The sequence below is a fragment of the Zea mays genome, chromosome 10 (genome assembly GCF_902167145.1).
Source record: "Zea mays cultivar B73 chromosome 10, Zm-B73-REFERENCE-NAM-5.0, whole genome shotgun sequence".
In the NCBI taxonomy this organism is placed as follows: domain Eukaryota; kingdom Viridiplantae; phylum Streptophyta; class Magnoliopsida; order Poales; family Poaceae; genus Zea; species Zea mays.
In genome coordinates this window covers 38,225,275-38,236,934 of record NC_050105.1, presented here as the reverse complement: position 1 = coordinate 38,236,934, position 11,660 = coordinate 38,225,275, and positions in this window count along the sequence as shown.

Here is an 11,660-nt window from a genome sequence, read left to right as displayed (position 1 = left end):
TCGGTGACGGGGACTTCTCGAGCCGCCTCCGCCTCGGCACCGACGGCAGAGCCCACCGGCTCCCCGGCAGATCCCCACTCAAATCCTCCCGGGTGAGTGGGGCACCGACCTCCGCGTGAAGGCGCCATCCCGGTGCAAAGGCAGGACCACCCCAGAACACGAACGCCGCCCTAGCAGCGCGCGGCAACTTGGGTGGTCCTCCCGTGCACACAGCGCGGCAGCCGCCCTCCGACAGGAGGGGCCGCCGGGAGCCAAGCCAACGGGCCCGACACGCTGGAGGTGACGACGCCCGCCGTCGACCAGCCCCGCGTTGTCGAAGTCCGGGCCGCCCGCAGGGCCAGTGAGCGCCCTCTCCCCCGAACGCCGTGGGAAAGGGTGACTCGCGAACCCGCGTGGGAGGTAGAGCGCCGGCTCAGTCCGGCCCCCACCCCAGCGAGGATGATGAACATCCTTGAAGCTAAGGGTGGGACCAAGATCGCAGCCCGGCTTGCTTCTCCCCACCCAGGAACTGGCGGTCACCGTCTTGGGTGACCACCAGCGGGGGGGAGCGACCGGGCTGCATGATGAAAATCCTTGAAGTCGAACGATGGCTGAAAGGTACTAACTCCCGCGGAGTTGCGTTCCTCCAACGATGAGGCGAAATGACGGCGGATACCCCCATCCGGGGGCTTGGAAGGTGGAAAGACGCGACACATAAGGGAGGAAGAAGACATGGTTGCCTTCCGAAAGGGGTCGCCCTCCTTTTAAAGGCAACTCTCCCTACGTGCGCCCCCAAAGGCTACGGGCTGAGTCTTCTCCAACACGCTCCAAGGCCCTCCCCTGCGGCGCGGGGGCTGGGTCCCGCATGTCATGCAAACCAGCTCAGAGCAGAAGAAGCCAAAGCGCCGCGCGTGGTGCACACAACCGCCCAACGGTTACAAGCGACCCCCCACTTTTGCCCAGACCAACGGGCGGAAGGAGTGGGCAGCCATGCAGACGGCATGCAACCGCGCCAAGTGGACACGCTTCTCCGACTCCCAGCGCGCCAGCACGGAGGCCTAGGCCCACGCGTCGCGCAACCGGCGCGCCGGATGCTGCATGCAGGCAACTGCACCGCCACTTGCGCCACCGTCGCGCCTCTTCGGTTGCGGAACCAATGCTGCGACTCGAGGCGACCCAGCGGTGCCAGCCTGGTGCGACGGTCAATGCGGCCGAAAGTGGGCCGGCAGTAATGACGGTGGCAGGCGGGCGGGAGCAGCGGTCACGTCGTCAGCCAGGCTCACGTCCCATCCAGGGGCAGCAAGAGAGCCTCCTCTCACGGCGTGAAGACGGCGCACCCGTGATCCGTCCCTCAGATCTGGGCCGGCCTTCGGAGGGCACGCGCAACGGCCGCCCCGCCAACCACTCGCCCCGTCGCATTAACTCCGCGACGGGACAGGCGGCGTTTCTGGCAGGAGAAGCGGGCGACGCTTCGCCTTCGCCGTAATAACCGCGCCAAAAAAGGTACGCCACGTCGTTCGATTTCGTGTCCTTTTCCTTTTTTCCTCTTTCTCTATCTCTTGCAACAGGGACCGGGAAAGGGGGATACCCCGAAAAGGATCCTTCCCTGTGAAGGAACCGGGCTCCGAGCCCCCCTTACTGATCAGAGGTTCGAAGGCTGGCCCTCCGAGGGGTTCTACAGCCGCCTCAGATCGCGTGGGCCCTACACCCACTACTGGTTAAAGGTTCGAAGGCCGGCCCCCCGAAGGGCTCCACGACCGCCTCAGGCTACTCGGGCTCCGCGCCCATTACTGATCAGGGGTTCGAAGGCTGGCCCCCGAAGGGTTCACAGTCGCCTCAAACGCCGAGCGAGGGATGACCAGGGGTACGTTCGATACATAACCAAGGCTCGGGCTGCGCTCCCGAGGTACCCTAGGACATTTCCGAGACCAGCGGGAGCGATCTTGTAACGGAATCCCATCGGAGGGAGGCATCGAGCCCTCGGACCCCGTCGCCAGGGGACCGGGTCCGGCAGATCACCCGCAGGTACTTTTGGGCGTGCCTCTGGGCCCCTAGCCGACCCCCAACGAACGGGGCACGGACGTCCACTCGGATTACCCGCTTGCAGCTCACCGGAGACACCATGTTCGGTGCCCATCGAGGGTAACATGGCGCACTCCCCCCCTCCTCCTTGCGGAAAGGCGACGTAGGGGCGTATGTAAAAAGCCGAGTCTGTCCCTGATCGCCCTCTCGCCCTGTGCGGAGGCTCGGGGGCTGCTCTCGCAAACCTGGCTCCGGCCGAACCGTTGACAGAGTCAACATACCAGCCCGAGAGCTTGGGCCCCGACCGTGCACCCGGGCTACGGCCAGTTCGCATGAGGGAACAACCAGACCAGCCGAAGCATTACGCAAGGCATTAAGACCTCGAAGGAGTGAAACCACTCCTCCGAGGCCTCGGGGGCTACACCCGGCGGGTGCGCTCGCGTGCACCCACCGGAACAAAATGCAACCGAGAAAGGCTGGTCCCCTTGCAAAAAAGTGCGACGAAAGCCTCCAAGCGAGTGCTAACACTCCCTTCGAGGCTCGGGGGCTACTGTCGGGGACCATAATTAGGGGTACCCTCAAGACGCCTAATTCTCAGCTGGTAACCCCCATCAGCATAAAGCTGCAGAGGCCTGATGGGTGCGATTAAGTCAGGGATCAGTCCATACGAGCGACTTGATCACGCCTCGCCCGAGCCTAGCCTCGGACAAGGGCAGCCGACCCCGAGAGACTTCCGTTTCGCCCGAGGCCCCCCTTTAACGGCGGACACATCTCCGGCTCGCCCGAGGCCTTGCCTTCGCTAAGAAGCAACCCTGACTGAATCGCCGCACCAACCAACCGAGTCGCAGGAGCATTTAACGCAAAGGTGGCCTGACACCTTTATCCTGACGCGCGCCCCCCGGCAGAGCCGAAGTGACCGCCGTCACTTCGCCGCACCACTGACCGGTCTGACAGAAGGACAGCGCCGCCTGCGCCACTCCGACTGCAGTGCCACTTGACAGAGTGAGACTGACAGGCAGTCAGGCCCTACCAAAGGCGCCATAGGAAGCTCCGCTCCGGCCGACCCAGGGCTCGGACTCGGGCTAAGACCCGGAAGACGGCGAACTCCGCTCCGCCCGACCCCAGGGCTCGGACTCGGGCTAAGACCCGGAAGACGGCGAACTCCGCTCCGCCCGACCCTAGGGCTCGGACTCGAGCTAAGACCCGAAAGACGGCGAACTCCGCTCCGCCTGACCCCAGGGCTCGGACTCGGGCTAAGACCCGGAAGACGGCGAACTCCGCTCCGCCCGACCCCAGGGCTCGGACTCGGGCTAAGACCCGGAAGACGGTGAACTCCGCTCCGCCCGACCCCAGGGCTCGGACTCGGGCTAAGACCCGGAAGACGGCGAACTCCGCTCCGCCCGACCCCAGGGCTCGGACTCAGGCTAAGACCCGGAAGACGGCGAACTCCGCTCCGCCCGACCCCAGGGCTCGGACTCGGGCTAAGACCCGGAAGACGGCGAACTCCGCTCCGCCCGACCCCAGGGCTCGGACTCGGGCTAAGACCCGGAAGACGACGAACTCCGCTTCGCCCGACCCCAGGGCTCGGACTCCGCCCTGGCCTCTGCCGAACAACCTCCGCCTCGCCCGGCCCAGGGGCTCGGGCTCGGCCTCGGCAACGGAAGACAGACTCGACCCCAGCTTCGGAGGAGCCCCCATGTCGCCCGACCTAGGGCACAGGCCCGCCACGTCAACAGGGAGCGCCATCATCACTCTACCCCGAGCCGACTCGGGCCGCAGAGAACAAGACCAGTGTCCCATCTGGCTAGCTCCGCCAGATAGGCAATGATGGCGCCCCGCGTGCCCTGTGACAACGGCGGCTCTCAGCTCCCTTACGGAAGCAGGGGGACGTCAGCAAAGACTCGACCGCTCCAACAGCTGTCCCTCTGCCAGGCTCCGTTGCTCCTCCGATAGCCACGACATCATTCCAGCAGAGCGCCAAGATCTCTCCGGCTGCCACATTGGCATGTACTTAGGGCGCTAGCTCTCCCTCCGCTAGACACGTAGCACTCTGCTACACCCCCATTGTACACCTGGATCCTCTCCTTACGCCTATAAAAGGAAGGACCAGGGCCTTCTTAGAGAAGGTTGGCCGCGCGGGAGCGAGGACGGGACAGGCGCTCTCTTGGGGCCGCTCGCTTCCCTCACCCGCGTGGACGCTTGTAACCCCCCTACTGCAAGCGCACCCGACCTGGGCGCGGGACGAACACGAAGGCCGCGGGATTTCCACCTCTCTCATGCCCGTCTCTGGCCACCTCGCTCTCCCCCCTTCGCGCTCGCCCACGCGCTCGACCCATCTGGGCTGGGGCACGCGGCACACTCACTCATCGGCTTAGGGACCCCCCGGCCTCGAAACGCCGACAAGAGGTCATAATTATAATCATCACCGTTAATCATCATCATAAAGTATCCAAAGTTCTTCTAATCAAAGAGGATCCCAATTCTGCTATTAATCGTGAGTACGACTGATATACCAGTTCCTAGCACTCTACAGAGGTTGCACACTTTACCCACGAGTCGTGATTCCCGTTCTGCCCGGAGATCATGACTCCCCATTAATCACTACCAAGGTGACCTGGCAGGGTCTCAATACATAGCTTTTACAAAGATTCCCCAGAGGTCGTAGCCGCCCGTTAGGTTTCTCCAGTTTGATAAACACATTACTTCTCCCCACAGGAAGGGTGACTAACAAAACCAAATCAAAAGAATCTCGGCAACCAGCCTCAGCAGAGCAAGTACTGTGCCCAGACCCCATTGACGGCTCTACGGGGAAGCCGACTACACCTCAAGTTCCTCTAATTAATCAGCTAAGGTCATCCCATTCCACCCTCATGGTTGTACTATTATCCTAGGTGGTCACTCAACGAACAGGTCCTTACGGAGAGTTACTCAGGAAATAGCCTAAGTCCCCTAAAGTATCACAAGATCATCATCGGGATACCATCATCGTAACATAAATATTCACATCATGTTCGTTGATTAAAATGAAGCAATAGCATAAAGCTAACTATAATAACCCAAAAAGGTAAACAAGGACATGGTAAATACAGGCTAGTCAATCCTTAGGTTTCAATAAAGTAATGCGGGACAGTGAATTATAAAGTAAGTAGGACATAATGGGTCAGAGGACACTTGCCTTCACCAGTTGCTGCTCAGGGAAGTTTTTGGCAACACACTTTGGAACCACAGGTTGTTCGTTGTCTAAACAAAGCGATCATGCATTCAATACATTTGGATAAAGACAAAGAAACAATACACCAAATATGTACACTCAAGTGAACACATGCTCGAAAGAACAATATAAACATGAGAGGTAGACTTAGGTTATAGTGTGGACTAATACACCTAGAGGTTCGTGATTCTCTAAGTATTACTTATCTCAATAGATTACATAACCTAACTTCATTCATCTTAATGAGACATACAAATTATACCACAGATGGGTTCATATGATATTAAATTCACAACTTTAATCATCTAATTACTATTAGGGTTTTCTTTTTATTAACTAAATCATCACTTACACTAACCTACAATCTAGGCATAAAATTAGCATGCGCAAACAGTGAATGATTATAATTTAATCAGATAGAGAATAATCTTATGAACATTTTGCAATTTGAATCACTCAATTTGGAGTTCATATGCAAAAGATATGAAATAAACAAGTTTTGGAATCCAAAATACAAAACTAGGTCTAATTCTGCAATTAACTAAAAGGTCAGGGGCTTTTCTACAAAATCACAGGGGCCTGCGCACGACAACCAAGGACGACATGTTGGTTCCCAGAAAGCCAAGGGTCTATTTAACAAAACTACCGCACGAAGGGGTATTGGATGATCTCAACCGCATGATCACGAACGAACAACCGAGATTAGATCCGATCGCGACTCATAGGTGGACAGGGGTGTTAGCGACCTAAGGGTGAGATGGACTGATCAGCCGGGCCTAGCTGCAGAGCCTGAGAAAGGGCACGGATCCGAGCGGCCAGATCTAAATCGGACGATTGAGATCGGGTTATGTTTAATAGAAGCCACGCCGTCAGATCCTAGATGGATGCATGAGATCTGATGGCAGGCTCGGGCTGGGTTGCTGGCCCGCTCGCGACGGCGGCGCCCGACTCCGCGGCGAAGTTTCGACGGAGGCGAGGCCACGACCAAGCGAGGGCCTAGGGTGCTGGGGAAGGGTACAGGCGAGCTCTGGGTGACACGTCGGACTCAGCCATGGGCACGACACTGGCGCAGAGGCACTCGAGGGCATGATCCACGATGGAGCAGCCCAACGGTGGCGCAGTTCACTCCGGCGAGCGATTGCGTGGACAATAGGGCAGTACACGGGAAATTAAGGGCGTGGGGGAGTTGCCCACCTCGAGAGGGGACTCTGGAGCGCTTGAGCAATGGCGAGGACGCAAGGAGGCTTTGGGTCGATGGCGGCGGAGCTCCGGTTGCACGGTGAAAAGGCCGATGAGCGTGGACCGGGCAAAACAGAGGGGCTAGGGGCAAACCAGAGGGTGTCTCGCGTTGCTGGCGAGGAGGCGGAGTTCAGCGAGGCAACGGATGTGACTGAAGCTCAACGGCGGAGCACCATGGGCGTGCGCATGGTGCAAGAGAGAGGAGTGAGGGTGTCTGCTGAGGGCGCAACTGAGCGAGGGGAGTGAGCGAGTGGGTGCGAGCTCCAGAAAAGGGATCGGGCGCGTGGGGGAGGAGCTGGAAAACGTGCGTCGTGAGCGCATCCATGGCGGAGAGTGCGAGCGGGAGGTTAGGGAAGGGGAGGTGGCTGACATGTGGGGTCCACTGGCTAGCGAGAGCGAACTTGTGAATGGGCGGTCAGTGCTGACAGGGAGGACCCACCATGCAGCGAGAGAGAACGGGTACGAGCGCGAAAGAATCGGCGCCGACAGGCCGGGCCCACCGAGCAGCGGGAGGGAGAAAGGGAGAGAGCGCGTGGGCGAAGGAACTGGCGCTGACAGGTGGGGCCCACCTGTCAGGCAGAGCGGGCGCACGCGCGACCCCGCTAGGCTAGATTGGGCTGAGTTGGGCCAAAATCAGTTTTTCCTTTTCTCCAAATTTCTAATACGTTTTCTTTTTATTTTTTATGGATTTCAAATCAAATTCAAATTTAAACTAATTCAAACATGTGCATCAAACAAAAGAATAATTTAGGCTCAGCATGATGCAACATTTCATGACTGAGAGCACCTAGAGGGGGGGTGAATAGGTGATCCTGTGAAACTTGAAAACTTAAGCCACGAAACTTGGTTAATCGTTAGCACAATAATTGCCAAGTGGCTAGAGAAGAGTCAAAACACAGTAACCACAATAAATCAATCACAGAGATGGCACGGTGGTTATCCCGTGGTTCGGCCAAGACCAACGCTTGCCTACTCCACGTTGTGGCGTCCCAACGGACGAGGGTTGCAATCAACCCCTCTCAAGCGGTCCAAAGACCCACTTGAATACCACGGTGTTTTGCTTGCTTTTTCTCAATCCCGTTTGCGAGGAATCTCCATAACTTGGAGCCTCTCGCCCTTACACTTGAAATTCACAAAGAAGCACGGAGCAAGGGAGGGATTAGCAACGCACACAAGACTCAAAAATCAGAGCAACAACACGCACACAAGTTGCAACAAGAGCTCGCAACACAACTCAATGAGTTCACAACTCCACTAGAGCTCTATATGCAAACACAATGAATCAAAGGCGCGGAATCGATGTCTTGGTGCTTAGGAATGTTGTAGGAATGATTGGTGTCCTCCTCCATGCGCCTAGGGGTCCCTTTTATAGCCCCAAGGCAGCTAGGAGCCGTTGAGAGCAATCTGGGAAGGCAATCCTTGCCTTCTGCCGTCTGGTGCACCGGACAGTCCGGTGCACACCGGACACTGTCCGGTGCCCGATTTCTTTCCTTAACTGACGCAGCCGACCGTTGGCAGACTTGGAGCCGTTGGCACACCGGACATGTCCGGTGCACACCGGACAGTCCGGTGCCCCCTTCTAGCCGTTGGCTCGGCCACGTGTCCCGCGCAGATCGCGCGGCCGGCCGTTGGCCCGGCCGACCGTTGGCTCACCAGACAGTCCGGTGCACACCGGACAGTCCGGTGAATTATAGTCGTACGTCACCGGTGAAATTCCCGAGAGCGGTCAGTTCGCTCGAACCAGCTTGGCGCACCGGACACTGTCCGGTGCACCACCGGACAGTCCGGTGCTCCCAGACTGAGCAGATTCTTGGCTGCTCGAGCCAAGACATTTCCAATTGGATTTTTCCTGTTTCCAACACTTAGACACAATACATTAGTCCATAAAACAATGTACTAAGTCTGAGAAACATACCTTTATCCTTGGTTTGTACTTTGTCCACCATTTTACATTTAAGCACTTGTGTTGGACACTAAATCACCAAAATACTTAGAAATGGCCCAAGGGCACATTTCCCTTTCAATCTCCCCCTTTTTGGTGATTTATGCCAACACAACATAAAACAACTAGAACATGTGCAATGTCAATGCAAATGAAAACTCAAATTTGTTTTGAATCAAATTTGACATATATGGATCACTCTATGCCACCACTTGGTTTGTTTTTGCAAATCAAACTTAAATTCCTATCTCTAAGTCAAATCCACTTTTAGAGACATAAAGAGAGGTTTTCCAAAGAAATTTGATCAAGGATTTCAAAAACTCCCCCTTTTTCCCATAATCAACGCTTCTCCCCACAAGAGGCCAACTTTTGACATAAGAGACAATAAAAGAGTTTTGACACCCAAAAGCTCTAATCTACTATTTTCAAAATTTCTCAAGTGGTAGCTGATCCATCTATTGCTTTGGCCTTTATTTTCTCCCCCTTTGGCATCAAGCACCAAAACGGGATCAATCTTGGCCCTTGAACCCCAGTGCCTCACCAAAATCTTCAATAAGAATACAAAGGCAATAAGAGTACAGGAGATGAACTTGGAATAAGTTACCCTCTCATCGGAGTGCAGTGGAAGTCTTTCATGGTCCAAGTCCACCTTTTCCCTTTCAATCCTTCTTTGAGACTAAATCAAGCAAACTCAAGCACATGGTCAGTCTCAAAGGGTCAAGTTGTAACACATCTCCCCTAAACATGTGCATCACTTTGCAATGGACTTGTGAGGTCCAGGGAGTGTTTGTACAACTTGAGCACCATTATTAAGCAACAATATGCATAATGAACATGATCAAAGGCATAAACACATGTATGCTATAAATCAATCCAAGTTCCGCGAATCTAAGACATTTAGCTCACTACGCAACCTGCAAAAGATCTTCTCATCTAGAGGCTTGGTAAAGATATCGGCTAGCTGGTTCTCGGAGCTAACATGGAACACTTCGATATCCCCCTTTTGCTGGTGGTCTCTCAAAAAGTGATGCCGGATGTCTATGTGCTTTGTGCGGCTGTGTTCAACAGGATTATCCGCCATGCGGATGGCACTCTCATTATCACATAGGAGTGGGACTTTGCTCAGATTGTAGCCAAAGTCCCTGAGGGTTTGCCTCATCCAAAGTAGTTGCGCGCAACACTGTCCTGCGGCAACATACTCGGCCTCAGCGGTGGATAGGGCAACGGAAGTTTGTTTCTTAGAGTTCCATGACACCAGGGACCTTCCTAAGAATTGGCACGTCCCCGATGTACTCTTCCTATCGACTTTACATCCAGCATAGTCGGAATTTGAATATCCAATCAAGTCAAAGGTAGACCCCTTTGGATACCAGAGCCCGAAGCAAGGCGTAGCAACTAAATATCTAAGGATTCGCTTCACTGCCACTAAGTGACACTCCTTAGGATCGGATTGAAATCTAGCACACATGCATACGCTAAGCATAATATCCGGTCTACTAGCACATAAATAAAGTAAAGACCCTATCATTGACCGGTATGCTTTTTGATCAACAGACTTACCTCCTTTGTTGAGGTCGGTGCGTCCGTCGATTCCCATCGGAGTCTTTGCGGGCTTGGCGTCCTTCATCCCAAACCGCTTTAGCAAGTCTTGCGTGTACTTCGTTTGGGAGATGAAGGTGCCGTCCTTGAGTTGCTTCACTTGGAACCCAAGGAAGTAGTTCAACTCGCCCATCATCGACATCTCGAATTTCTACGTCATCACCCTGCTAAACTCTTCACAAGACTTTTTATTAGTAGAACCAAATATTATGTCATCGACATAAATTTGGCACACAAAAAGATCACCGTCACAAGTCTTAGTGAACAGAGTTGGATCGGCTTCCCCAACCTTGAAAGCATTAGCAATTAGAAAGTCTCTAAGGCATTCATACCATGCTCTTGGGGCTTTCTTAAGTCCATAGAGCGCCTTAGAGAGCTTACACACGTGGTCGGGGTACCATTCATCCTTGAAGCCAGGGGGTTGCTCTACGTACACCTCCTCCTTGATTGGCCCGTTGAGGAAAACGCTCTTCACATCCATTTGGAACAACCTGAAAGAATGGTGAGCGGCATATGCTAGCAGGATACGAATGGACTCTAGCCTAGCCACAGGAGCAAAAGTCTCCTCAAAGTCCAAACCTGCGACTTGGGCATAACCTTTTGCCACAAGTCGAGCCTTGTTCCTTATCACCACCCCGTGCTCGTCTTGTTTGTTGCGGAACACCCACTTGGTTCCCACAACATTTTGCTTAGGACGAGGCACCAGCGTCCAAACTTCATTCCTCTTGAAGTTATTGAGCTCCTCTTGCATGGCCAACACCCAGTCCGGATCTAGCAAGGCCTCTTCTACCCTGAAAGGCTCAATAGAAGAGACAAAGGAGTAATGCTCACAAAAATTAACTAATCGAGACCGAGTAGTTACTCCCTTGCTTATGTCACCCAAAATCTGATCGACGGGATGATCCCTTTGAATCATCGCTCGGACTTGAGTTGGAGGTGTCGGTTGTGCTTCTTCCTCCATTACTTGATCATCTTGTGCTCCCCCTTGATCACACGCCTCCTGTTGATGAACCTGTTCATCGTCTTGAGTTGGGGGATGCACCATAGTTGAGGAAGAAGGTTGATCTTGCTCCTTTTGTTCCTGTGGTCGTACATCACCAATCGCCATGGTTCGTATAGCAGCCGTCGGAACATCTTCTTCATCTACATCATCAAGATCAACAACTTGCTCTCTTGGAGAGCCATTAGTCTCATCAAATACAACGTCGCTAGAGACTTCAACCAAACCCGATGATTTGTTGAAGACCCTATACGCCTTTGTATTTGAATCATAACCTAACAAAAACCCTTCTACAGCTTTGGGAGCAAACTTAGAATTTCTATCTTTCTTCACTAGAATGTAGCATTTACTCCCAAAAACACGAAAGTACGATACATTGGGTTTGTTACCGGTTAGAAGCTCATATGACGTCTTCTTGAGGAGGCGGTGAAGGTAGACCCTGTTGATGGCGTGGCAAGCCGTGTTCACGGCTTCCGACCAAAAGCACTCGGGGGTCTTGAATTCTCCCAGCATCGTCCTCGCCATATCGATGAGCGTCCTGTTCTTCCTCTCTACCACACCATTTTGTTGTGGTGTGTAGGGAGCGGAGAACTCGTGCTTGATCCCCTCCTCCTCAAGAAACTCCTCCACTTGAAGATTCTTGAATTCGGACCCGTTGTCGCTCCTTA